Source organism: Lathyrus oleraceus, chromosome 4 (assembly GCF_024323335.1).
Source record: "Lathyrus oleraceus cultivar Zhongwan6 chromosome 4, CAAS_Psat_ZW6_1.0, whole genome shotgun sequence".
Taxonomy (NCBI): domain Eukaryota; kingdom Viridiplantae; phylum Streptophyta; class Magnoliopsida; order Fabales; family Fabaceae; genus Lathyrus; species Lathyrus oleraceus.
Window position 1 is genome coordinate 3,623,152 of NC_066582.1, and position 26,476 is coordinate 3,649,627.

General features: G+C 34.4%; 1 long non-coding RNA gene and 1 pseudogene across 1 annotated transcript; one reads left to right on the forward strand and one right to left on the reverse strand.

Moving 5' to 3' along the window:
* The first annotated feature begins 6,451 nt into the window (after positions 1-6,451).
* On the forward strand, positions 6,452-10,986 carry LOC127138271 (uncharacterized). Its single transcript, XR_007808744.1, has 2 exons — positions 6,452-7,044; positions 10,564-10,986. It is a non-coding gene; the product is annotated as an uncharacterized LOC127138271 (long non-coding RNA).
* Positions 10,987-22,266: 11,280 nt separating this feature from the next.
* Positions 22,267-25,673, reverse strand: LOC127135078 (BTB/POZ domain-containing protein At5g47800-like; annotated as a pseudogene).
* Positions 25,674-26,476: the final 803 nt, after the last annotated feature.

Here is a 26,476-nt window from a genome sequence, read left to right on the forward strand (position 1 = left end):
TGGAATTCCTCTGACTGCTTCCTTGGATATAATCTTCTTCATTCCCTGTAAGTGGAGATGTCCAAGACGTCTATGCCACAGCTTCACATCCTGTTCTTCCTTGGCTGAGGAGCATGTTGTGGAAAAGTTAGAGACTTCAGGTTCCCACAGGTAGCAGTTATCTTTGGACCTGGTTCCTCTCATAACTTCCTGATTGTCACCATTTGTCACAATGCATAGCTCCTTAGTAAACTGAACATGAAACCCTTGATCACACAGCTGACTTATGCTGATGAGGTTTGCAGTTAGTCCTCTTACTAACAACACATTATTCAGTTTTGGCACTCCAGAACAGTCCAGTTTGCCCACACCTTTTATTTTTCCTTTGGCACCATCACCAAAGGTCACATAGATGGTAGTGTGAGGTTGAATATCTACCAGTAGATTTTCCATACCAGTCATATGTCTTGAGCATCCACTGTCAAAGTACCAGTCTTCTCTGGTAGAAGCCCTTAGGGCAGTGTGTGCTATCCTAGCATACCATTGTTGCTTCTTAATGGGAACATAGCGCTTATGTGTTTTATGCTTAGGCTTAACATGCAAGGCTTGGTTAGGGAAACCATGAATCCAGTAGCAGAAGGCTTTTATATGCCCAAGCCTACCACAGTGGTGACACCTCTACTCCTGGTATCTCCTCTTCTGATGATCATTCATCCTAGTTCCTCGATGTTGAGACATTGGCTTTGACTTCTGCTTGAACTTCTGAACTTTAGCCTTTGGGCGTTTGTCTTCAGTTGAGGATCTTTTCCCAAATCCAAGGCCAGATTTGGTTCCAGACTGCTGTCCCACCTTTAGAATCTCTTCCAAGGTGTCAGTTCCCTTATTCATCATTCTGATGGATTTAGTCATCTGATTCAGCTTAGAGGTCAGCAGGGTTATCTCACCATTTAGACCCTCTATGACAGACAGTTGCTTCTGTCTCTCATCTTCCAGTTCCTTGATGAGTTTCTTTTGCTTTTCCCCTTGTGCACGCACTTCTGCACTGGTGGAACACAGCTTCTTATAGGCTGCTGCAAGTTCATCAAAGGTCAGTTCATCTGCACTTGAGTCATCTTCAGAGGCACAAACACTAGTTAGTGCAGTGACATGTTTGGCAGATTCTCCTTCAGATTCACTTTCAGAGTCTCCTTCAGACCATGTGATAGCTAACCCCTTATTTTGCAATTTGAGGTAAGTAGGGCATTCAGCTCTGACGTGTCCATACCCTTCACAACCATGACACTGGATTCCCTTGCCGTGATTGAACTTCTCATCAGAAGTTGATCTTTTCTTAATGTCAGACGGGATGTTCTTGACATTGGGTCTACCTCTTTGATCAATCTTCTTCACGACTTTGTTGAACTGTCTCCCAAGCATGGCTAAGGCTTCTGATATACTTTCATCACCTCCAGTATATCCTGCTTCTGACTCCTCTTCAGCATTAGATACAAAAGCTATGCTTTTGTTCTTCTTCTCAGCATACTCACCCAAGCCCATTTCAAAGGTTTGGAGGGAACCAATGAGCTCATCCACCTTCATGTTGCAGATGTCTTGCGCCTCCTCTATGGCTGTGACCTTCATAGCAAATCTCTTAGGCAAGGACCTGAGAATCTTTCTTACAAGTTTCTCTTCAGCCATTTTCTCACCTAGTCCACCAGAGGTGTTTGAAATTTCAAGAATATTCATGTGAAAGTCATGAATAGTCTCATCCTCTTTCATCCTCAGATTTTCAAACTTGGTGGTCAGCATCTGAAGTTTGGACATCTTCACCTTGGAAGTACCTTCATGAGTTACCTTGAGGGTATCCCAAACTTCCTTAGCTAGTTCACAGTGGTGTACCAGCCTGAAGATGTTCTTGCTGATTCCATTGAACAATGCATTCAAGGCCTTGGAATTTCCAAGAGCTAATGCCTCTTGCTCCTTGTCCCACTCTTCTTCACGAATCTGCACACTGACTCCATCTTCACCTGTCCTCATTGGATGTTCCCATCCTTTGTTGACAGCTCTCCAGACTTTGCTGTCTAGAGACCTTAAGAAGGATATCATACGAGGCTTCCAGTCATCATAGTTAGAGCCATCCAACATGGGTGGTCTGTTTGAGTGTCCTAAATCCTTGTCCATGGTACTAGAAAGTAACTTCCCTAGATCTCACCCAGAAATTCACAGGCAGGGTGCCTGCTCTGATACCAATTGAAATTCTAGTTATCAGACTTTGAATGTCACACTGGTTGTTATGACATCCAATTCTGCACAGACAGGAATTATGCAGAACTTAACAGTAAGTGCAGTAAATAACACAAGTAATTGTTTACCCAGTTCAGTCCAACATGACCTACATCTGGGGGCTACCAAGCCAGGGAGGAAATCCACTATTAGTAGTATCAATTCAAAGCTAAACTCACCCGTTTACAACTTATCACTTAATCACTACCCAATGCAATTTCAATCTTAACCTAAGATCAGAGTTCCTACTCACTCCCCCTCAATCACCTCAGTGATTACTATCTTTAAACACTATTAAAGACAAGTTGAAGTCACACTTCAAACAACTCTTGATTGTGCTTCACAGCTTTAATCAAGATACAAAGCACTCACGCTTAAAAGCTTTGAGTGACACAACACTTACAACTCAATGAACACCCTATGCCAAAGCTATCATCTACTTGATAATGGCTTGGCTTACAAGATACGTCTAATATAAGACTCACAAAAATACAGCAGTGAAGTATGATGGACACACAAAATCTTCACGCCTCAAAATCCCCGAAACTGAATGAAGGAACGCCTTCCTTTTATATTGCAGTATCCTGGGCTTTTGCACCTGTATTCTCCTGAATTTAAGGTCACGCGAGTTCCCATAAATTCAACATTTAGGTTACTAACAAATAGGCTATTTGTTAGGTTCATTGAATGTAGCTTGGTTGTTGATTTCCTGGATTTTCTCTCAGTAGTTGAATCCCTGAAGAATAGCCTGAGAAAAAGCTGAAACAGAAAACTGAACAACCTACAATATAGCATATGTTGTCAGGCATGAATGTCACGACATTCAGCTTGACATCAAGGTCCATATGCTGAGTCTGTTTTTCCAGAAAACAGACTGTACAATTTTGCTGACCTGTACATGATCAAAATGACCATACTACAGTAACAGCTTACATTAATAAATGTCAAAGTGTCCAACTTAACATTTACACATTTGGCCTTAAGTTAGTTCTGTTATTCTCTTGAAGAACAAACTAAGTTACATGCTGAATTATAACAGAACACCACTCTGTCTAATGTTCAGTAGCTGCTGTCAATGATGAATGTCATAACATCCAGTTTGACATTCAGTCAGTAGGCCTTATGCCAGGTCTGGTCTTTCCTTGATAACCATACTGGAAATAAATACTAAGTTCTAACAGAACACCTGCTGTTCTATTCCTTAGTATCTGTTGACAGGTATGAATGTCACAGCATCCAGTTTGACATTCAATAAATCCTGTGTTAGCTAGTCCTGCAGTAACTACAATGTAATCACACATACATGTCATGACATCAGTCAAGACATTAGTACCCATCTAGTGTTTTACCATATAATGCAGCCAATTAAACACCTACACCAAGTCCAAGATTTTTCTGTTATATTTTATTTATTTATTTTCGTTTTTTTTCAAAACGCGTGGGCTTCGCCTAGCAAGCATGACAGTTCAAGAAATTCCTCTGAGCGTAGGTGATTCTGGTGGCTTTTCTTGGGACTCGCTAGGCGACCCATTCTGCTCGCCTAGCGAGCATGACAACTCATGAACAAACTTTTTCTCCTTCAAGATTAACGTTTTGACTGATGAATAGACCCCATTTGAACATGTTGGAAGTATCTTAAGCCATTCCCTTGTGTTGACTGATCACCCAGATAGGACCCACAAAGTGTCTTGGATGATATTCAAGCTTCTTGGATCTAATTCCGATTGACATGATGAAATGCAATATGAAATGTTAAATGACCTAAAAATGAATGTATGAATGAGGGGGGCAAATTTTGAGGTATTACACCAAGGCACTGAACGACAACTGATCCAGAACAGGTATACCCACAAGATAAGCATACTCCTCAAGTGTAGGCAAAAGTTGAAATCCGAAAACGTGAAGTAACGGTACAAAGGATCGTAAAACTGCACCAATACACTCATCAATCCTTCATCCACCTGAGTAGTCAGAAGAGGAAGAAGCTTCCCAAAACAAGCTTTGAAACCCAAGGGATCTAATACATAGGATGTCAGATTCCTTAAATCTTTCAAATCTGGTTGCCTGAAGTTGTACTTCTTTATATTCCTTCTTTGTCTTTCCATGTCTGAAAATTTTGCAAATAAACCTCTTAAGTTCCTTGAAAATTTTCTCATTATTCTGATGATATGAATGCAAATGGGTGCATGAATGCATGAATGCAACAATCACACTCAAGGATCAAGCAAAGCACACCAAACAAAGGTCATGGGATGGATCATGTTATCCTTAATATCAACCATCCATTTTGGTGGATTATGGTTTACACCTTATCAACACCCAAGTTCCATTGATATTAAGGATACCTGAACGGATCAACCATGAATCAATGGTTTGTTGCAAGTCACGAGCATGGAGTTTAGGTTAAGAACCACCCAAAGGGAGTGTACTAAGGTTTAAACCTGCCAAACATGTTCTACAAAAGGTTCCCATAGTCATCATCCCATCTTTTGGATATTATCGGAGGAACGACTACTCGTATTCCAACAATATTCTCAAGAGAGACTCTTATGAGTGTAGTATCGCCTAACAATCGTATCAAATCTTACACTTGAACGACTTTCGCACTACATCCTAAGAATAGGCCAAGATGGGTTTGGTAAACTAAGGTCCTTGGCTTCTAAGGTCTCACAAGATAGGGTAATCAAGAGTTGCCCCCAAATCAAAATGTAACCACATGAATCATGCCATTAAAATTCACAAAAAGCTCACAAAAAGCAACCAAGGGTATGAGGCCTAAACCTCTTGTCAAACACATGCATCAAAAGGGTATCAAATTCACCCATAATACCTCATACATTCAGAGCATTCAAATTAAAAGCATAAGGTAATGGGAATAAGGTAAACCTGACTGGAGAGATCGAATGAAATTGAATTGCCCGGTTGGGTTTGCAAAGCACTCTTAGGGTTTATATGAGAGGGAATTGGTTCTTTGCCGATGAGTTCCCTTCAGTCTCTGGAGGTTGCTCTGAACTCTGTTAGCTCTTCTCTCACTATCTTTTTCCCTGCCAGGGTAATAGGAATAGAATTGCCTTTTGTTTCACTGAAACTCTGAATTTATAACCTGATTTTGTGGACCTGTGGGTTCAAACGAGAGAGGCCCAAGTCCAAAATTTTTCTGTTATATTTTATTTATTTATTTATTTATTTATTTTTTTTCGTTTTTTTTAAACACGTGGGCTTCGCCTAGCGAGCATGACAGTTCAAGAAATTCCTCTGAGCGTAGGTGATTCTGGTGGCTTTTCTTGGGACTCGCTAGGCGACCCATTCTGCTCGCCTAGCGAGCATGACAGCTCATGAACAAACTTTTGCTCCTTCAAGATTAACGTTTTAACTAACGAATAGACCCCATTTGAACCTGTTGGAAGTATCTCAAGTCATTCCCTTGTGTTGACTAATCATCTAAATAGAACCCACAAAGTGTCTTGGATGATACTCAAGCTTCAAACAAAAGATGTTAGTGACACATTTTTGTGCTTTTGGTTGGTAAACAAAAGTAAGAGAAACAATGATGTATAATTCAAGCATGCTTGGTGATCTCAAACCAATCACAAGGAGTCCCACCCAAAGGCAAAGGGAACCAAGATGCTAAAGATCCTTGAGGCAATGCAAATGTAATGTTATGATGCCATGAGGGATCTTAGGGTCAAAATTGGGGTCTTGCACAGGGGATCGGTCCTATCAAGTGATCAAGATGTTTTTGATAACTTGAATTAACAAGGGGATCAGACATATCAAATGACTATTTGATCAAAGATAAATTTGATCAGTCAGTTAAGGGTGAGATCAAAGTGTGAATCAAGCATATAGATTTTTATGCCTAACCTACTAAAATCAAAGCAATATCAAGTAAATCAAATTCTAACATTAACTAATCTGAAATAAAAACGATGTCATATTATTTTGTAAAATTTTAATTGAGAGTTAGACTAAAAATTAAAGATCATTCTAATTAATATTCATCATTATTTTTAGTTAAAAGTAATGGTAAAAAGAATTAAGATCTAAGATGTATTTGATCACTAAAATATGTTACAATATTTTAACAAGTATTAAAAAAATAAAATGTATATAAAACAACTATTAACAAAAAAAACAATAAATATAACAAAGGAAAACAAGAAAAGGCATACAGGGGTGTATGGACTGCATGGGAGGTGTGCGACAATAATTCTGGATTGGGCTTCAGGAAGCCCAAAGCTCCTCATGGCTTTTGGCATGGGAGATGTATGTTTCTTTTAGGGTGTAGTCAGTAAAGGCATTGGGCCTAAGGGGCCTTTAAGGCCCAATACCAACCAAGAGAAAGGGAAGGAGGTCAGTGCGCTCAATCAAGTTTCTTCGTTCCAAAATCAAACTATATTCCTGAGAACAAAACCTCCTTGAGCCACAACTCCGCCGTGCCAGGAATCGTCCCTGAAGGCGGCGGAGGTGCATCCACCATCAATCCTACATCATTGGAACCGTCTCTCCACCCTCGTTCACAATATAGCCTTGTCTTTCTCTAAATCCTCCCCCAGAGTTTGAATCGAAGATGAAAATGTATGAACCCTAACTTCTCAGATCCAAATTAAATGCGAACTACAACTAATTTCGACCTCAGAAATTAGGGCTAAGGCTTCTCCATGCCAATTCTATCATCTAAAATGAAAAACTGACGAAATCAAGAGAGAAGAGATCCTACCTTCGAAGCAGTGAGTTGCTCCGGTCAAGATTGAAAATCTTGAAGACGAAGATGACAAGAAATCTAGAGGCGTTTCAAATACGGTAAGCTCTTTGATCCCTAATCCACTATAGCCTTTTCTTCTTCTTCAAATTTAGTCTATAGGTTCGAATTAGGCTATGCGTTATTCTTGTTATTATGATGTGATGGAGAGTGAGGTGATGAATCTCAGTGAGATTGAAAGAGTTCGTATAGAGAACGGTGAAGAGTGAAAGAGAGTTTGTGAATTTCTGTGTGCTAATGATTATGGATGATCTAATGATTGATGATGATGCTAATTTATAGAGTGAGAGTGGTAACAAATTTGGGTAGCTCGGACAATCACAGTTAAGAAGTTAGGGCAATGTTAACTCTGTCAGTTTTTTCAGTTGAAGTTGGTTGTTAGCAGTTAAGACTCTGTTAAAAATTCTATTGTGAGTTCAACTTAGTTAGTTGCTTTGTATATGTTAAATGTTAGTTAGTGTTCATTTTGAGTTGAATTTCTGTTAGTCAAAACTAGTTGGTTCTATTAATGGAAGTTATGTTAATGTTGAGATAAATTCTGTTATGCTTTTGGTTAAAATTTGATGTAAAAGCAAAGGCTTGTTGTTAGGATTAGAAATATTAAGTGGGGTTCAAATATTGATATGTTAGTTGAACATGATGCATGCTGTTAGTTAAGTATTGATGAGATGAGGTTTTGGATGAATGCTACTGTAATGAAGTTTGGTACTGAGCATGCGTAGGTGTAACCGGTTAACCACTTTGGTTAACTGGTTACCGATAAGAGATTGTGCAATATAAGTGTAATCGGTTAACCATTTTGGTTAACCGATTACTAACATGAGAGTTGGTTTTTCTCGTTTATTGGATTAGCATAAGGTCTTGTTCATGTATGCTAGATTGTGAGCTAATGGTTGTTTAAATTGTGAAATTGTTTTTGTGTACTCCCTCCGGTCTGATATGTAAGCAAAAAAAAAAAAGCTCACCCTTTAAGAAAGTGACTATATATTCATTTAAGTAATGGAAAATATACATTTTTTCCATATTTACCCTTATTTATTAATTTAGAAATAAATTAATATTTTTATTATAACCATTTAATGGTTAGTCAATTTTTATTAATACCATTTAATGGTTAGTCATTTAGTGGTTATATATTCCACTTACTCTTACTAAAATTTCCTGTAGAAATTTGTCCCGCCTAAAAACAACACTTCTTAGTCCATTTACTGTATTCTCCACCCGCCTAAATTTCCATGGTCCCGCCCTGTAGAAATTTAACATTTTCATAGTGAGTTCTATAAATACTAAAGCTTTTGGTTCTCATTTTCATAGTCAAAATTTTACATTTCCTGTATCATTATCTTTTGGTTCTCATAAAAATGCCTCTTAATATTGATCTAAACACTCCATATATTGATCATGAAATGATGGAATGCAACATAGCACCATCCATTAATCTAAATGATCCTTCTTCAAGTAATTTTAACTTAAAAATAAACATTAAACATCACAATCATAAAGAAACATAACAGTACAATTCTTTAACAGTGCAATAGAAACAACAAAGAAACATTAAACATCATAAAAATCCAAATAAGAACACACCTAGTTTAAATAATCTAAGTAAATTTTTATCATATCTTTAACCTCTTCTTTCTTGACACCAAAGTTCAATGCTGGTAATTTGTTCAGATCAAACTCATCCATATCTAAGTATTCAACAATGGTGTTTTCATTTGTTGGAGTTAGAGCATTTTCACTTTCATTCTTTGGAGTGATATTTTCTGCACTTTCATTTGTTGGAGTTTGAATTGTTTCAGGAACTTTATTGTCTTCAATACCTTAATCAAAAGATGGAAACTCATTAGCTAAATGATGTGGGTTTGCCATTTTTAGAGTATAAAAAAAAAAGGAAGAACAAGACTCATGGAGTTTTGTACAAGATGATACTGCACCATTTATAATAGGATATGACTTTTCAAAAGCCAATGATAACAAATGCAACGTTTCAGAATAAATGCTCTTTTGGAAGTGTAAAAAGTGGAGTTATTATAGGAATAAACATGAATATTGAAAAACTAAATTTGAGGGTAAAATTGGAATGGTATATTTAATTGTAACCATTGTAATTAATTTTTGCTTATATTTGAGACTCCAAATTTTTTTTTTTGCTTACATATGAGACCGGAGGGAGTATGCTAATAGTAGTGGTTGTGTTATACTCCCTCCGCTCTCATATGTAAGCAAAATAAAATAAAATTTGGAGTCTCAAATATAAGCAAAAATTAATTACAATGGTTACAATTAAATATACCATTCCAATTTTACCCTCAAATTTAGTTTTTCAATATTCATGTTTATTCCTATAATAACTCCACTTTTTACACTCCCAAAAGAACATTTATTCTGAAACGTTGCATTTGTAATCATTGGCTTTTGAAAAGTCATATCCTATTATAAATGATGCAGTATCATCTTGTACAAAACTCCATGAGTCTTGTTCTTCCTTTTTTTTTATACTCTAAAAATGGCAAACCCACATCATTTAGCTAATGAGTTTCCATCTTTTGATTTAGGTATCGAAGACAATAAAGTTCCTGAAACAATTCAAACTCCAACAAATGAAAGTGCAGAAAATATCACTCCAAAGAATGAAAGTGAAAATGCTCTAACTCCAACAAATGAAAACACCATTGTTGAATACTTAGATATGGATGAGTTTGATCTGAACAAATTACCAGCATTGAACTTTGGTGTCAAGAAAGAAGAGGTTAAAGATATGATAAAAATTTACTTAGATTATTTAAACTAGGTGTGTTCTTATTTGGATTTTTATGATGTTTAATGTTTCTTTGTTGTTTCTATTGCACTGTTAAAGAATTGTACTGCTATGTTTCTTTATGATTGTGATGTTTAATGTTTATTTTTAAGTTAAAATTACTTGAAGAAGGATCATTTAGATTAATGGATGGTGCTATGTTGCATTCCATCATTTCATGATCAATATATGGAGTGTTTAGATCAATATTAAGAGGCATTTTTATGAGAACCAAAAGATAATGATACAGGAAATGTAAAATTTTGGCTATGAAAATGAGAACCAAAAGCTTTAGTATTTATAGAATTCACTATGAAAATGTTAAATTTCTACAGGGCGGGACCATGGAAATTTAGGCGGGTGGAGAATACAGTAAATGGACTAAGAAGTGTTGTTTTTAGGCGGGACAAATTTTTACAGGAAATTTTAGTAAGAGTAAGTGGAATATATAACCACTAAATGACTAACCATTAAATGGTATTAATAAAAATTGACTAACCATTAAATGGTTATAATAAAAATATTAATTTATTTCTAAATTAATAAATAAGGGTAAATATGGAAAAAATGTATATTTTCCATTACTTAAATGAATATATAACCACTTTCTTAAAGGGTGAGCTTTTTTTTTTTTGCTTACATATGAGACCGGAGGGAGTATATTTAAAACTGATAATGAATTAATGGTTAGCATTGTTATGTTTATGTGATACAAGGCATATTTACAAGTTTAATGCTAAGCCGATTGCTTCTCCTGCAGCCATGACATGATGTAGTTCTTATGAACATGTCTATAAATGCACGATGCATTGAGGTCTAGTTATGATGCAAGTTTGACTATGATATAACTTCATGGTTTTTTGGAAATGCATAACTTAAAGAAACATAAAGGCAGGATGAATGAATCTGACTTGGGGACTTGAAGATCTATGAAGGATTTTGGTCAAAATGGGATGACTTAGAAATGGAGGACAAGGAGAATTAGGGTTCAAGATAGGTAGTTGACTTTGGGCAACTGTTTGACCAAAAAGTCAATAGTTGACCAGAAGTCAACCTAGGTCAAAATTAGGGTTTTCTTGGTGTAATTTTGTATGGGCTTGAAATGGATGATTGAAATGTAAACTTGATGATTTGTAATGAGAAATGGATTTTTGAAATGAATTGTAACTTATGTTCCAAGTAATCATGCATTTCTCTCCATAAATTGAATTTAAAATCTTTGAAGTTGAATGCTTGAATTCTATCCTTGAAATGAGATATGAATCATGATATTTGTCCTTGAATCCCAATCAAATAAACTAATGGACTATATAAAAGCCAATAAGATCAGTTGAATTCAATCCACCAAGGTTGACCTCATGTAAGTTGTAATCCGAAGTCAAGCCAATACCATAATGCAAACCAAGTGATCCATATGTACCAAAACCCAAAAATTATGGTTTCATGTCTCACTCCATGATCAAGAAAGCCAAGGTGAAGTATAATGAAATCCTCTAGCTTGATCCACAAATTTACAATGGAAAACCCTAACTTATGACTCAACATCCATTCCATGCTTTGTGGAATAAATATCAAGACTTTTGAATCCATGATTTTGTTTGACAAATGAAATTATAAATGAATATTTTATGCAAAAGAAATGAACCATGGGCCAGATGAAATGAGAAAGAGGTAGGGAAAATTTAGGGGTATGACAATAGGAAATGTCAGAAAAGAGAATTGGTTGAAGCCTAACAAGTTCTCTTATTTAACTCAAGATTGTAACTATTCCCTGGAAAACTTAAGCCAAGATGGTCATGCCCCTTTAAACTCTGTAAATTCTATCCAAATGGGGATATAGACCTTATGAATGAGAAAACGAGGGAGGAGTTTAATGTTAATGGGCAAAGGGTTAAAACTTACTTTTGTGATCCCTTAAACAACACAAAGGTCACATGAGTTTGAATGATTAACCTCTTTGGAGTTAAAATTCAAGATACAAGACTATAAAATAATGTTATTGAGAGGTAGCCCAGAATAATAAATTTTGTCTTTATTTATTTTGTTTTAGATGATACGGTTGAAAATTGGTGAAGACTGACATCCTCTGAAGACTTATGTCACGCCTGTGACTGGACATGGAAAATGGGCAATGTGAAGTTACATCAGAATGAAAGATTGAAAAAGAGAGAGATAAAAAATGAATAAATAAGCAACAAAACAACCTATTACACAAGATTACCTTAGGAGCAATTTCAACTAGATCAAAGCTCAAGTGTGGTTTGAACTTGATCAAAGTTACTAAATATTGTTTCAACATGATAGAGAGCAATAAGGTGGTTGATGAATAAACTGACATCACCATAATTTTAAGTCAAGGTGGAGAATTATAAAAGCATATTTTAAAATATTGAGTGGCTAAGAGAAATAAAAAATATTTCGATATTGTAGAAATTAGAAAGCCGAAAAGCAGTAGAAAAGTTGACTGAGACGGTCCGACGATGCAGACGCTAGTGGCTGCGTTGGCGAGATCCATAGTGGCGTCCAATCAACAACTATTAGAGTCAGGGTGGCAGTAGTACGCCATTGTCAGGTATCGTGTTTGGTCGACGCCAAACTCAAACATATTATAGCCAACAATTAACATACACCAACAACCCACACAACAACAAACTTACTTTATCCCCTAATTTCAACAATATCTTCATTACACCATAACTCCACAAACAAACTACAACTACCAAATGTCACCATAACAAACCTCATTTTGTCCACCCCTTCAATTCACTTCAATCCCTCAAACAAACATCCATTACTCAAACTCCTAACAACAATACTATAACTCATGATGAAACTCATTATTTCATCAATATCCTATAACACCATACAAAAAATATATGCTATTTTCCATTAATAGAACATATAGAACCAAACACCAACATAACCCCATAACCAGTTCATATCGATAGACGATTTTGATATGAATTTTGGTTTTTGAAAATATGGAATGTGATTCAAATGGATCCCCTAATATAATTGGTACATCATAAAACTCTCCTCATACACAACAAGATGAACAAGATTCAAGACCAAACATTTCACTGTCATCTCGATCTCTTCTTGTTTAACAATATAGTCGTGGCCACCGTCAATATAAACCTCCACCATATGGAACCGACGGTTACCCCATCAACATAATCATTAGTTTAATATTTTAATATCCAATTTTAGTCACTTTATTATATTAATATATAAATTTTAATTTTATTTATAATGTGGTTTTAATATTATATTTCATATTATAGTTTTTATTTTATATATTTGTTAAAATCATAGTTAAATTAATTAATATTAAAAAGTCTATTGAAACAAAAATGGGAGATTATAAAACTATAAATAATTTAATGAATATATATATATATATATATATATATATATATATATATATATATATATATATATATATATATATATATATATATATATATATATATATATATATATTATATATATATATATATATATATATTATATATATATATATATATATATATATATATATATATATATAAGAGTTAGCACCGAGATGCACATTTTATAAATAATATAGTCCTACTTGAAAATTTAAAAGATGATTTAAATGAGAGGTTGAAGACGAGCTTTAGAAACTGTTGTACCCCAAAATTTGCGTTCTCCTTTTTTCATCTTCTCATCCAGCCACTTGACTTGGGAGTCATTTTCATACACTCATAACTCGTTCATATGTATCATTCATCCATTGGTGGATCACCGTAGATTCATAGCTCTTGGCTTGTAAATCTAGGGTTTGTGTATGGATTAAACTTCAAAAGTATGGCTTGGCTATTCATAAAAGCATAAGGGATGTGAAACCCTAATTGTTGATTGTGTAGGTGTGGATTCAACAAGGTGTCATCAAAGCAACCCTCAGGGTTCCAAACCCTAATTCTTGATGATATGATGATGGAATCCTATGAAGCTTCTTCGGACCTTGTTTTGGCTATCTAAACCCTAATGGGGAGCTCATACATTGGAGAATTTGCTTGTGAGGCATCATGATTGATTCAAAGACCTTGATTAAAAAGCATGTCTCATAAACCCTAATCAAGGAGGATACTGGTAATAATGGGCCTTGTGGCTTGAGTTTTAATCTGGTGACATTGGAACCTTATTCTCTTGATCTTTGATCAAAGAGGACTTAATTATGGAATTCATCAGGGAATCAAAACCCTAATGTTGTCTCTTACTCATTGGATGGCCTCCTAACCCTAGTTTCATGTGATTCTTCACCCATTGTGTGCTTCACTCAACCTCTTGTTCATGGTTCATTCATGTTGTTTCCTTAGTTATAACTCCATTCATCTTGAGCCCATAACTCACATTCTCTCGCCATCCATGGAATTTCATCTAGATTATCCTCATGCCTAGTGCCTAGCCCATGGCTTGATCATGCCTTGCTTAAGCCCATTTCATCTGATCATCTCAAGTACATGGTCCACCCTTGGTTTGTTTTCATCTGGTCATTGGTTTTAAGTCCAATTCATCATAGTCTTAAGGCCTTGTTGTTTTGTCCAAGGATCGTTGGTACATTCATGGCATTGTCTATTCAAGTCACTAAAACCCATTGTGTTTCAATTCAAGTGATGGTCAAATCCATTGATTCATGATTAATGCTTCATTCAAGCCTTAGCCTTATTCATCAAGTCATAAGCCTTGTTCATAAACCATGTTAACATGACCATTCCATTTACAAGTTATGTTTATGATTCATTTCAATTCAAATTCAAGCATTTATATGTACCAAAACCAATTTGAAAACCATTTAACATCCATTCAAATAACCATTTACAAGCCATTACAAGCCATTTCATTGATCATTACATGAAAAATTACAAATTTTTGGCAACTTTGACCAAAGTCAACACATGTTTTCTAAATTCTTGAACTTCATAATCTTCACTCTTCAGGCCTCATTCTCCATTTCATCCATCTTTCATTCATTTGGTTTACCATTTCAAGCAAACATGTTTTTTTTTGTTCTTAACCATGACCATGAAGCTTCCATAATGACCACGGTGAAGGTTAGATACAATGCATCTCAGCCCTGCATACAAATCACCAACTCAATTAAAATTCATACAAGCTCATTAAGAGAATGATGAAGCCGACAAACAAGTCTTGAATTGCCAGGAATCGTAAAACCTAGAGGTTGATGATATACACTTCCTCCTCTAATTCTTCATGTAATTCTTTTTAATGTCCAACTAATGAAGCAACCAATTACTAATATCAACCATTGCAAGGAAAAGTCAGACTAAACTAATCTTGGAAACTGGAGAAAAAATGTCACCATAATCAAGGCCAAATATTTTTGTGTATCCCTTGGCTACCAAACGAGCTTTGAAACAATCAATATGACCATATCGTCCAACTTTCACTGTATAAACCCATCGACATCCCACTGTAGTTTTGTAGGAAGGTAAAATAACAATGTCCCAAGTGTTATTTTAATGCAATGCATCCATTTCTTCCACCATCGCCTGACGCAAGTTGGGAGCAGTCATAGCTTCACATGTAGACTTAGGAATAGACACAAAATCCAAAAGAAACATAGGAAGTAAGGAGACAATCATAATTTAAAATAAATCATATTTTGGATTTGGTTTATGATATCGAATACCTTTTTGTAATGCTATTGGAAGGTCAAGTTCAAATGACGTAGCTGGAGGAACAATTGGAGCAGGAGGTGGTGCTGGTGGATTAATATCATCTCTAACTTCTGATGGACGGCATGTCCATCACTGGTAGACCTGTAATGTAGGTTTAATGGGTGTGGGGATGACAAAAGGGATATCTCAAACATCTGAATTACAAATCTCATCGGGTGACACCTAGGTAGAGAAAAAAGGGGAACCTTCAAAGAATGTAACATTGAGGAAACAATATATCGTTGAAGTTGAGGAAAAAAAATGATATCCATTTTGTATACGTGAGTAGCCTAGAAAAGTACATTCGAAATATTTTGCGGAAAGTTTGTCTTTACTGGACTAAGATCATGAACAAAGCGTGTGCAACCAAAAACGTGAAGAGAAATAGGGTAGAGATCATATTGTAGATTCAAGATAGAGTATGGAATTTGATCTTGAAGGACCGATGAAGGCATTCGGTTAATAAGGTGACATGTTATGAAGAGAGCATCACCCAAAAAATGAGAAGGTACATTATGGTGAAGTAAAAGAGTCAGTGCAGTTTCAACTGAATGCCGATTCTTCCGTTCAACAACACTATTCTATTGTGGTGTATCAGCACATGATGATCGATGAATAATTCCTTGTGATGTTAAAAAGGATTGAAACTGGGATGACATATATTCACGAGCGTTATCAGTGCATAAAATTTTAATGGAAGTGTTAAACTAGTTTTCAATTTCAGCATATAACTCTTGAAATATACGAAAGACATCTGGAAGATTTTTCATCAGAAATAACCAAGTGCATCGAGAGAAATCATCGATGAAAGTTACAAAGTAATAATATCCTAAAGTAGAGTTCACATGACTAGGACCCCAAACATCAGAATGAACCAAAGCAAAAGGTGATGCAACAATTTTATGTACTCGTTGATAATAAGTACTACGAGTATGTTTACCTAATTGATAGGACTGCACTCAAAAGATGATAGCTTAGAAAAATTAGGAACTAAAATACACATTTTATTAAGACTAGAGTGACCCAAACATTGATGTGTTAGGTCTTGAGAAGTAATAAAAGCACATGCCACCGATGGAGATAGATGATACAATCCTCCATATTCACTCTCTACTCCAATCGTTCATCATGTACGTCGATCCTGGACATAAATCGATTTATCATTAAAAAGGACTGAATAATCAAGAGTGTGAGTAAGCTCTTGAATAGATATTAGATTAAAAAGACAAGCAGGAATGTAAAGGACAGACTCTAAAGACAAGTTTGGAAGTGGATGTGCCTGACCAAGGCCATGAACTTTGATTTTAGAACCATCTGCCACAGTGACAGAAGGCAAAGAATCAAAATAAGACAAGTGAGATAAAATGGATTTATTACCAGTCATATGATCATATGCACCAGAGTCAAGGACCCAAGGACCAAGAGAAGATGTAGAGACAAAGGCTAATGGATTACCCGACTGAGCAACAACGACAGATGATGATGGTTAATGAGTTGCTTTGAATTGAAGGAAACCATTGTAATCAACGGCAAGAATCATGACATGTTTAGTGATATTTGGATGAGCAACGGTAGCGGCCTGTGGTTGTCGTTGTTGTTATCTTGCCTTTGTACAACAATCAACTTCAATGTGACTATAATGATTGCAATAGTTATAACGAATACCATGACGATGGCCACCCCATCCTCTAGTTCATCCATCAAGACCATATAATGGGGAGCAATAACAGATGATTTAATGAGAGATGAGGTAGGAACCAGTCCAAAAGCATGAGGGGTAGCCAAGCACAACCGTTGTTCACTAGCTACTTCATAGTTAGGAATATTGGATTCTGATAAAATTTGGTTTAGAAAGAAATCAAGTTCTGATGGTAGTACAACAAGTGCCACAATCATGAAATACTTACTTTGTTGTTTAGCATAAGTTGTTGCATCTTTTGTAAAAGGCATTAGGGTTATGAAATTTTCCTTTAACGCGTCAAGCTTACTCAGATAGACTTGCATATCCATATTCTCCAATTTAAAGAGTTGAGTTTGGTGATGACACTGTAAATATTATGTGCATCATTAGAGAGGACTTTCTTAGCCTTTTCCCAAACCTGATACCAAGTGGTAAAGGCTTGGTACTGTGCTTGGAGATTAGTTGCTATGGAAAACCATAACACAGTGCATAAGGAAGTGCCAGTTTGTTTGCACTTATCGCGTTTGACAGTGGGAATACTATTGGATTTTGTAGTTAAGTGATTCTCATACCCTTGACCGTGAAACCATATTTTGACAACACCAACCCATATGTTATAGTTGGTTGTTCTGGTTACTTTTTCACACGGGACAAATTGAACTTTAGTGAACGTGACAAAATCAGTATCTCTCATGATATTGATAGGTTAGAATAAAGAAACCAAGAGAAGATCTGGAAAGAGCGCATGAAGGAGGTGCCTGGAAAGAAAATGGTGTCGGCAGGGACGAGAGGTCACATAATTGGTAGGGTGGCGCGTGAGATTCACGCGAGGGTTCTGGAAGGCGCGTCAGACGATGAATCGTGATAGGGTTTTTGGATTCCGACCGATTGGGAGGAGACGAATCTGGCGATATGGTTATCTCGCCAGAATGTCTTCCAGAGCGGTGGGGCGCTCGTGTCAGTGTCGTGGATGGCCAAAAATTTATGGAAAAACGAAAAAAAATAAAATTTATGGAGCACAGTAGGTCAACCAGCTATAGATACCACATTTTAATTGTATCTCTATGTGTCGAATATGACCACACATGATGTATACTTATATGCAAAAGAGGTATACATAATAAATAATAATATAATTTACACTTATGAGTAATTGAGTATCAATCAATACTAATTGATTGATAACGGATTCTCAACACTATTGATTATGTAGTAAAGTGAATAGATTTAGAGAGAAATCAAATAAATAGAGGTAGAGGAAGATTTAGAAAACTATAAAAAAATTATTAAAAAAATCTCAAAATTAACGAATTAGATAAAAATATATTCATAGATATTGATAGAACATTGAGACAAAATTTAATCCATGTAGGTGATTTGATATATATAATTGATCAATATAGCCGAGAAAAAAAAGGGAGGGAACACTATATAGGAAAAGATGCACAAAAATATTTCATATAGGCCATTTAGTTAATAACTTATATTTTATTATAAAAATTCAAAAGTAAGACATTTGAGTAATAATTTTGCATGTAGACAATTAAATCCAATAGCATTTGAATGAAATTGTAAGAGTATTTTTCAATTTAACTGAAGGCATTAAGTTTGATCTAGTTATAAATTTGAAGAAGAGCTTTATTTTTTTATTATAGTATTCTTGTTATTATTTATTAAAAAAAAGTAGGCCAATAAAACAAAGTGCAGGATAAACACAATTTATCTTCATATGCTATACATTTTCTTAGATTCATATTCAAAATGCTCAAATTCAAATTACTGTTATTTTCCATTTTCATAATCACATTCCTTCGAATGTCTTCGTTTCCCATCAAAACAAACAAACAAACAAAAACCCTTGCATCTGTATTGGAAAAATCATTGATATTTTAAACCATTTCATAACTAAATAAGCTACAAATTGCATATCATTATCCATGACACTTTGAATTTATCAATTAATTGTTTTTCTCAATCTTCCATTTTCATGTTACCCTTGTTATCATATTTTTAGGATCAACTTCAAACCTATAGCTTGAACTACTTTCATCTCTCTCTTCAATCTCTCTTGCTCTTCTTATTTCCATTTTCTTTTCCAACTCTAATGCCAAATTTTCATCCATTATTTGACTTGTCTTTGCCATGGATAATTTCTCTTATTCAAAATATAGAACTTGCATTGCAGTTCTTAACGGCAGAAGTGCATCTTGCAGGTAAAAAGAACATAAATATATAGATGAACTAATCCTTATAACCACTTCAGTTCCAAGTCATTAATACATTGTGTAGAAGAAAAGTAGCTTCATTGATTTGTATTACAATGTCTCCGGGTATATTTGATGTCAATGTCCTGCATTTATGAGAATACATGTTAATTTTTGAAAATATTTTTTATAGACAAATTATTAATGAAATGAATGAATGATTAAGTGAATACCTGGTAGATTATTTAGTGTAGAAAATATATGACTTTGTCCTAACTTTCTTGAACTTCATTTTGGTTTGTCGTCGTCTATATGAAAATCAACTAAATATGAGTGTATATAAATTCAGAAGATTGTATTAGGGAGAAACTATGTTTTGGAATAGAGGTGTTTGGTGCACAGAATCTGGACTACCCCAGTTTCTTAAAATGAATATTTATTTTATGCAATTAAGATTTATGGAAGGTTCATTAGTCATGTTTGACTAACCTTGAATTTATTTAAAACATTACTTTTTTTTTATTTTTAAAAAGTGCATTATTAATATTGACTTTTTCTATATATATATATTTTGGACCTTTTTAGGAGTTTGTTTCACAAAAATAAAAATTATATTAAGTTATTAAGTGAGAGATACTTCCAATATAAAATTTTATCTATATATGACACCACCGAATATGAGTGTATTTTTTGAATCAATAGAGTGAGTAATGTTTGAGCATTTGAGAAGTTTTTTTGTTCTATTGATAAATTCAAAAATGTTTTATAGGGATATTTGAGTTTGAATTATTCATATTTTTATTTATTATTTTTGTTTATCCGTCATTTTCATCATTTTGAAGGTTAAATAGAAGGCTCCATGTATTTATCAATGTTGTTTATCCATATAAGCTATTTCTTTTCAATCATGTTATTTCTTCTATCGTCTTAAAACTCACAATTTAAATTTCAACGATCCAATTTAACTTATTTTCAAATTTACTTTACTTTAAATATAAATGAGTTTCTCTATTTAATTTAGATTTTCTCAATTTTATTTAAATAAAAAATAATTACCCATATAATTACCCCTTGGCAAAAACTATTTATGTTCACCTCTTTCTAACTAGGTTGTCACTCATCAATTTGAGCATTAAAATTGCCTTATTACACAGAGAGTTACATAAGAAAATTTACATAGATCACATAGATTTTAATGTTGTAATTCTTGATTTTTCAGTAGTCTTTACCGTTCTCTTTATGGGATGAAACAGTCCATGCGTGCTTGGTTTGATCACTTCATCTTTGTCCTAATACACTTTAATTTGATTAGATGTGAAGTGGATTAGTTTGTTTCCTTTTAATATTTCTTCATTGGTTGGCTCATTTTTCATGTTGTTTATATTGATGATATTGTGATTATCGGAGATGATTCAAAAGGTATCGAATAACTTAAAGTCCATCTTTTCAAAAACTTCAACGCAAAAGCTATCAAAGTGAACTGGGTATTCAAGTTTAAGCATAATGTTGGCGACGAGAATTTTATTGGATTTTGTAGTTAAGTGATCCTCATATCCTTGAACGTGAAACCAAATTTTGTCAACACCAATCCATATGTTATAGTTGGCTATTCCTTTTACTTTTTACATGGGATAAGTGGAACTTTAGTAAACGTGACATTATCGGTATCTCCCATGATATTGGATGGGTTGGAACAAAAAACCAAGAGCAGATCTGCAGAGAGCGCGGGAAAGAGGTGACGACGATAACAAGGGCGGCAAGACGTGTGGCCAAGCTTGGCTGGTAGGATGACACATAAGATTCACGCGCGGGTTGTAGAAGGAGCGTCAAACGGCGGATCATGGCGGGGTTTTCAGATTCTGATAGATCGGGTGGAGACAAATCCAGCGGTATAGTTATCTCTCCAGAATGTCTTCGAGTGCGGTGGGGTGCTCGTGTCAGTGCCATGGATGGTCAAACATTTATGGAAAAAAGGGGAAATTTTTTCTGTGGAAGACAATAGGTCAACCAACTCTAGATATCATGTTGTAATTGTATCTCTGTGTGTCGAATATAATCAAACATGTTGTATATTACACAATACATAATAATATAATTTATACTTATGACTAATTGAGTATCAATTGATCCAAATTGATTGATAACAGATTCTTAATACTATTGGCTATATAGTAAAGTGAATAGATTTAGAGAGAAGTCAAACAAGAGATAGATGAAGCCTTTGAAAACTATAAAAAAATTATTACAATAATCTCAAAATTAACGAGTTAGATAAAAATATATTTATATGCATGGGTAGAACATTGAGATAAAATATAATCCATGAAATTGATTTGATCTATATAATTGATCAAGATAGTCGAGAAAAAAAATGTGAAACACTATATGGGAAAAAATGGCCAAAAATAATTCATATAGGCCATTTATTTAGTAAATTATATTTTATTATAAAACTAAAAAAGTAATACGTTTGAGTAATAATTTCTCATGTAGGCAATTAAATACAATAGCATTTGAATGAAATAATAAGATATTTTTTAATTTAACTGGAGGTATTGAGTTTGATCTAGTTATAAATTTGAAGAAGAGCTTTGTTTTTTATTATAGTGTTCTCGTTACTATTTATAAAAAAAGTAGGTCAATAAAAGAAAGTGAATGATAAACACAGTTTATCTTCATATGCTATACATTTTCTTAGATTTATATTCAAAATGCCCAAATTTAAATTACTGATTCTTTTCATTTTCATAATCACATTCCTCCATATATTATGTCTTCCTTTCTCATCAAAAATAATGAACAAACAAACAAAAACCCTTGCATATGCATTGGAAAAATCATTGATATTTTAAATCATTCCATAAATAAATAAGAATTGAAGCTACAAATTGCATATCATTATCCAGGACGGTTTGAACTTTGAATTCATAAATTAATTGTTTTTCTCAATCTTCCATATTCATGTTACCCTTGTTATCATATTTTTAGGATCAACTTCAAACATGTAGCTTGAACTACTTTCATCTCTCTCTTAAATCTCTCTTCCTCTTATTCTCATCTTTTTTTCCAACTCTAATGCCAAATTTCCATCCATTATTTGAGTCGTGTTTGCCATAGATAATTTCTCTTGTTCAAAGTACAGAAGCTGCACTACAGTTCTTAACGGTAGAAGCTCGTTTTTTACTGCTTGGTGGCATACTTCCGCAGTAAGTTTCTGGCAATCTAGAATTCCACACAGTTTCTTCTTGTCTACTTTACACATATCGAGATATACCTATTCATTCATGCATTAAAATTTAATCACATCAATCAAATAATAATAAGTTTCCACTTAATTACATATATTGATTTAGGCATTGTTTATATAAATAACTTAATTAAGCATTTACATAATGATAAACATGTAATATACTCATGCTTCGCGCTTCCGCACATGTATATTCATTTGACATAATATAAAATGTATTTAGATTCACTTGAATATTTAAAATGAGCTATTTAATAATCATATAAAATCAATTATATTAAAATGAAAGTCATCCTTCTTTTCCTACTTTTATTTCCATTGTGCAATATGGTTCCTAGGTGAGCTTATGTAAATAATTTGAAAGCTCTTATAGTTATGTCATAAGTTGTTTTTTCATCTATGTATTATTGTAACACTACCTCATGGTTGGGTTGTACCTTCCTTAGGTGTCAAATGTGATGTTGTACATGATCCTTTAAATCAAATCTCTATTTTGGTACAACGAGAAGGGATTTACTATGGTCAGTGTAGTGAGGTTTGTGGAACTAATCGTGCCTTCACGCCTAATGTCGTAGAAGTTGTTATAGTAAAGATTATGGTTCTCGGGTATTCACTGAATCCCTCAGACAAGGGAAGCTTAAGCAGAAATGAAAGAGTAGGGTGAGGGATAAAAGGGAAATCAACTAAATAGAAGGCTTCATAAGGGGGAAGCCACTAAATGGAAGGCTTTGCTCGCTCTTACGCTCGATTAGTAGATAGTGAGTGGAGTGCATAAGCCCCTTTAAAGATAGGCATGAGTGCTACACGAGATCGTAAGTAAATTACGGAACGAGCAAAAGAGACTGACCTCTTCTTGCTTCTAGAGGCCCACCACTTCATAAGAGAGCTATTGGAGTCGTATAAAGGCAAATAGCTTGTATAGCTTGCAATAGCGAGCCTACATATTTCTTTTTTTGTTTACTTTACCATGCATGGAAAGTCAAGAAGTTCTATCAACCAGTTTCAAAGTGTTTATGCTAATTGATAAGTTTAAAGAAGATAAATAAAACAAACTATTAGTTTCTTTTAGTGTTCAAGTTAAGCATAAAGTATTGTATTTTGATTTGATATGTTATTTCCATAAACTCTATATTATTAGAGTCTCAAATCCCTCAAAACCTGTTGAGAATTTTAAACAAATTGTTTTCAATAAGAGCGGTGTTATCAAATATCCACAATGACAGTGCTATGGCTGATATACGTGGTGGTTTTTGCGCTAGCCACAATGGTAAATATTGGCTGATATTACAGGTTTTTACGCCATAATCCGCTATAATGGTGCCACAAAGCTTCTGATATGGTAGAACTCTAGCTCCCCACCATTGACAACATTGAACAGGAAATAAAATCAAAATAGAAGATAGTTTCATGATTAAAATTTTATGTAGGAAATGAAAATAAGAAATGTTTATTCAAAACAAATGGACTCTAGATGATGATAAAAGTAATAAAATGTAGGGTATTAGTATTTAACCTTAAGGTAGATGTCAATTGCCTTGTATAGATCATTGTGGTCAACTCGAGCGATGCATGGCACAGTTTCAGCAAGAGAAACAAACTTTGAGACTTGCATTTTATCGTCCTCAGCAACCACTTGAAGATAGGAATCTATGAGTTTTGCGACATTTCTAATTGATTTGAGAGAGTAGTTGTTATCCATAACACTAAGAGACATTCTTTTCCAATGCTTGAGGAAAGATTCCAACACTGTTAGAACTATATCGATATCATAATAATACCGGTCAGAAGAGGATTTTGAAAGATAAAGAAGGTCACTCAATGTTGTCTCTTCAAACTGTCAGCTAGCTCTCCTTATAAGTTCTGTCTTTACAAATGATGAGACATTCAAATGGATTGAAATTCCAAGAAGTCTAAACAGGAAACCAACTAAAACCGACCCTTTATCTATAGGAATCATGCTTACAATTGTTTCAAGAATTTTCCTATTTTTCACCTTAGATTCTTCTATTTGAGATGCTGAGATGTCTGAACTTTTATTAAGCTTTCGGATGTCTGGAAGCCACCGACATGCATAGACATGTAAGGCTTCGCCGATAAGTTGTGGAGGATGCACGTAGGTTGATTGAATAATCATTATTAAGCACCTGAAAATATCTATGTCAAGACCAGAAACATCCTCAGTCCACCAATCCTTTGGGACTTGATGGTGCTGTTTTTTAATGTAACCGGGTCTAGAATAGGTGAAAGACCAATTGACCTGCACAAAATCATCATATGTAAACAAAACAAAAACAAACAGTCATGAACATAAAATGTTAGGAACTAATAGTTTGTGTTTGACCTCGTGGGAGGGTACGAGAATTTTCTCAATGATGGAATCAATGCACTTTCTGACAATACCGAGATTCTCAAACCACTCTGGTAATGTAATAGTAGTCCAAAGAGTTGCAATGGAATCTTTCCAACTTTCGAGAATGAACGAGTTGAAGAAAACCTCAAGTTTTCCTTCGAAGTTTCCCTTTGCAACAAAGTCATTCATTATAAGGAACTTGGAAGCAGAATATGAAGGAATAAAGTTACGAGCACTAATTTCTATAGAAATCCCATAACAAAACTTTGAATAGATTTCAAAAGCTTCTTTTCCTCCAGGTATATCATGAAGCTCCATATTGACACTCTCCGAATCAATAGATTCGTCACAAAGCCTTTGTAGGAGGCCACATTTTGGAAGAAGTGCATCCTGCAGGTAAAAAGAACATAACTATATAGATGAACTAATATTTATAACCATTTCAGTTCTAAGTCATTAATACCTTGTGTAGAAGAAAAGTAGTTTCATTGATTTGTATTACAATGTCTGAGGGTATATCTGATGTCAATGTCCTACATTTATGAGAATAGATGTTGATCTTTGAAAATGTTTTTTTGTAGGAAGATTGTTAACGAAATGGATGAATGATTAAGTAAATACCTGGTAGATTGTTTAGTGTAGAAACTATCTGACTTTGTCCCAAGTTTCATGAACTTCATTTTGGTTTGTAATTGTCTATAGTAAATCGACTAAATATCAGTGTATATAAACTCAGAAGATTGTATTAGAGAGAAACTATGTTTTGGAATATAGGTGTTTGGTGCACATAATCTGGACTACTTCAGTTTTTTATAATGAATATTTATTTTATACAATTAGTATTTATGGAAGGTTCATTAGTCTTGATTGACTAACCTTGAATTTATTTAAAATATTACTCATTTAATATATATTTTTTTAAAAAGTGCATTATAAGTATTGACTTTTTCTAGACTTTTCTCTTTTTGGACTGTTTTAGGAGTTTCTTTCACAAAAATCATAATTATATTAAGCTATTGATTTTTTTTTAAAATAACCATTTTTAAAAAAAAAATCGAAAACAACAAATAATTAAAAAAATTCCAAAATAACCACTTTTAAAAGAGGATGCGCGAGATGAATTGGCGCATCCCCTAAGCATGAAGAGGAGGCACCAATAGCATTGGCGCATGCATTGGGCTCCTCATGAGGAGGCGTCAGTGTTATTGGAGCATGCATTGACCCTCGTGAGGAAGCGTCAATGCCCCTGACGCCTTAGTGTTGCTTGTGGTGTGGGCGCCAATGCTTCTGGCGCCTACACCCCTTGTGTTCTTTTTTTTTTAATTTTTTTAATTTTTAATTTTGTTTATTTATTAAATAAAAAAGAATAATGCAACAAAATTTTTTATTCATGTGGTAATAATTAGTTACATTGGATTGACAATAAACTAATGACCGACCCGATCATAACGTCCCCCTGTTCCACATCCAGGTGCGTTAGCTTGTC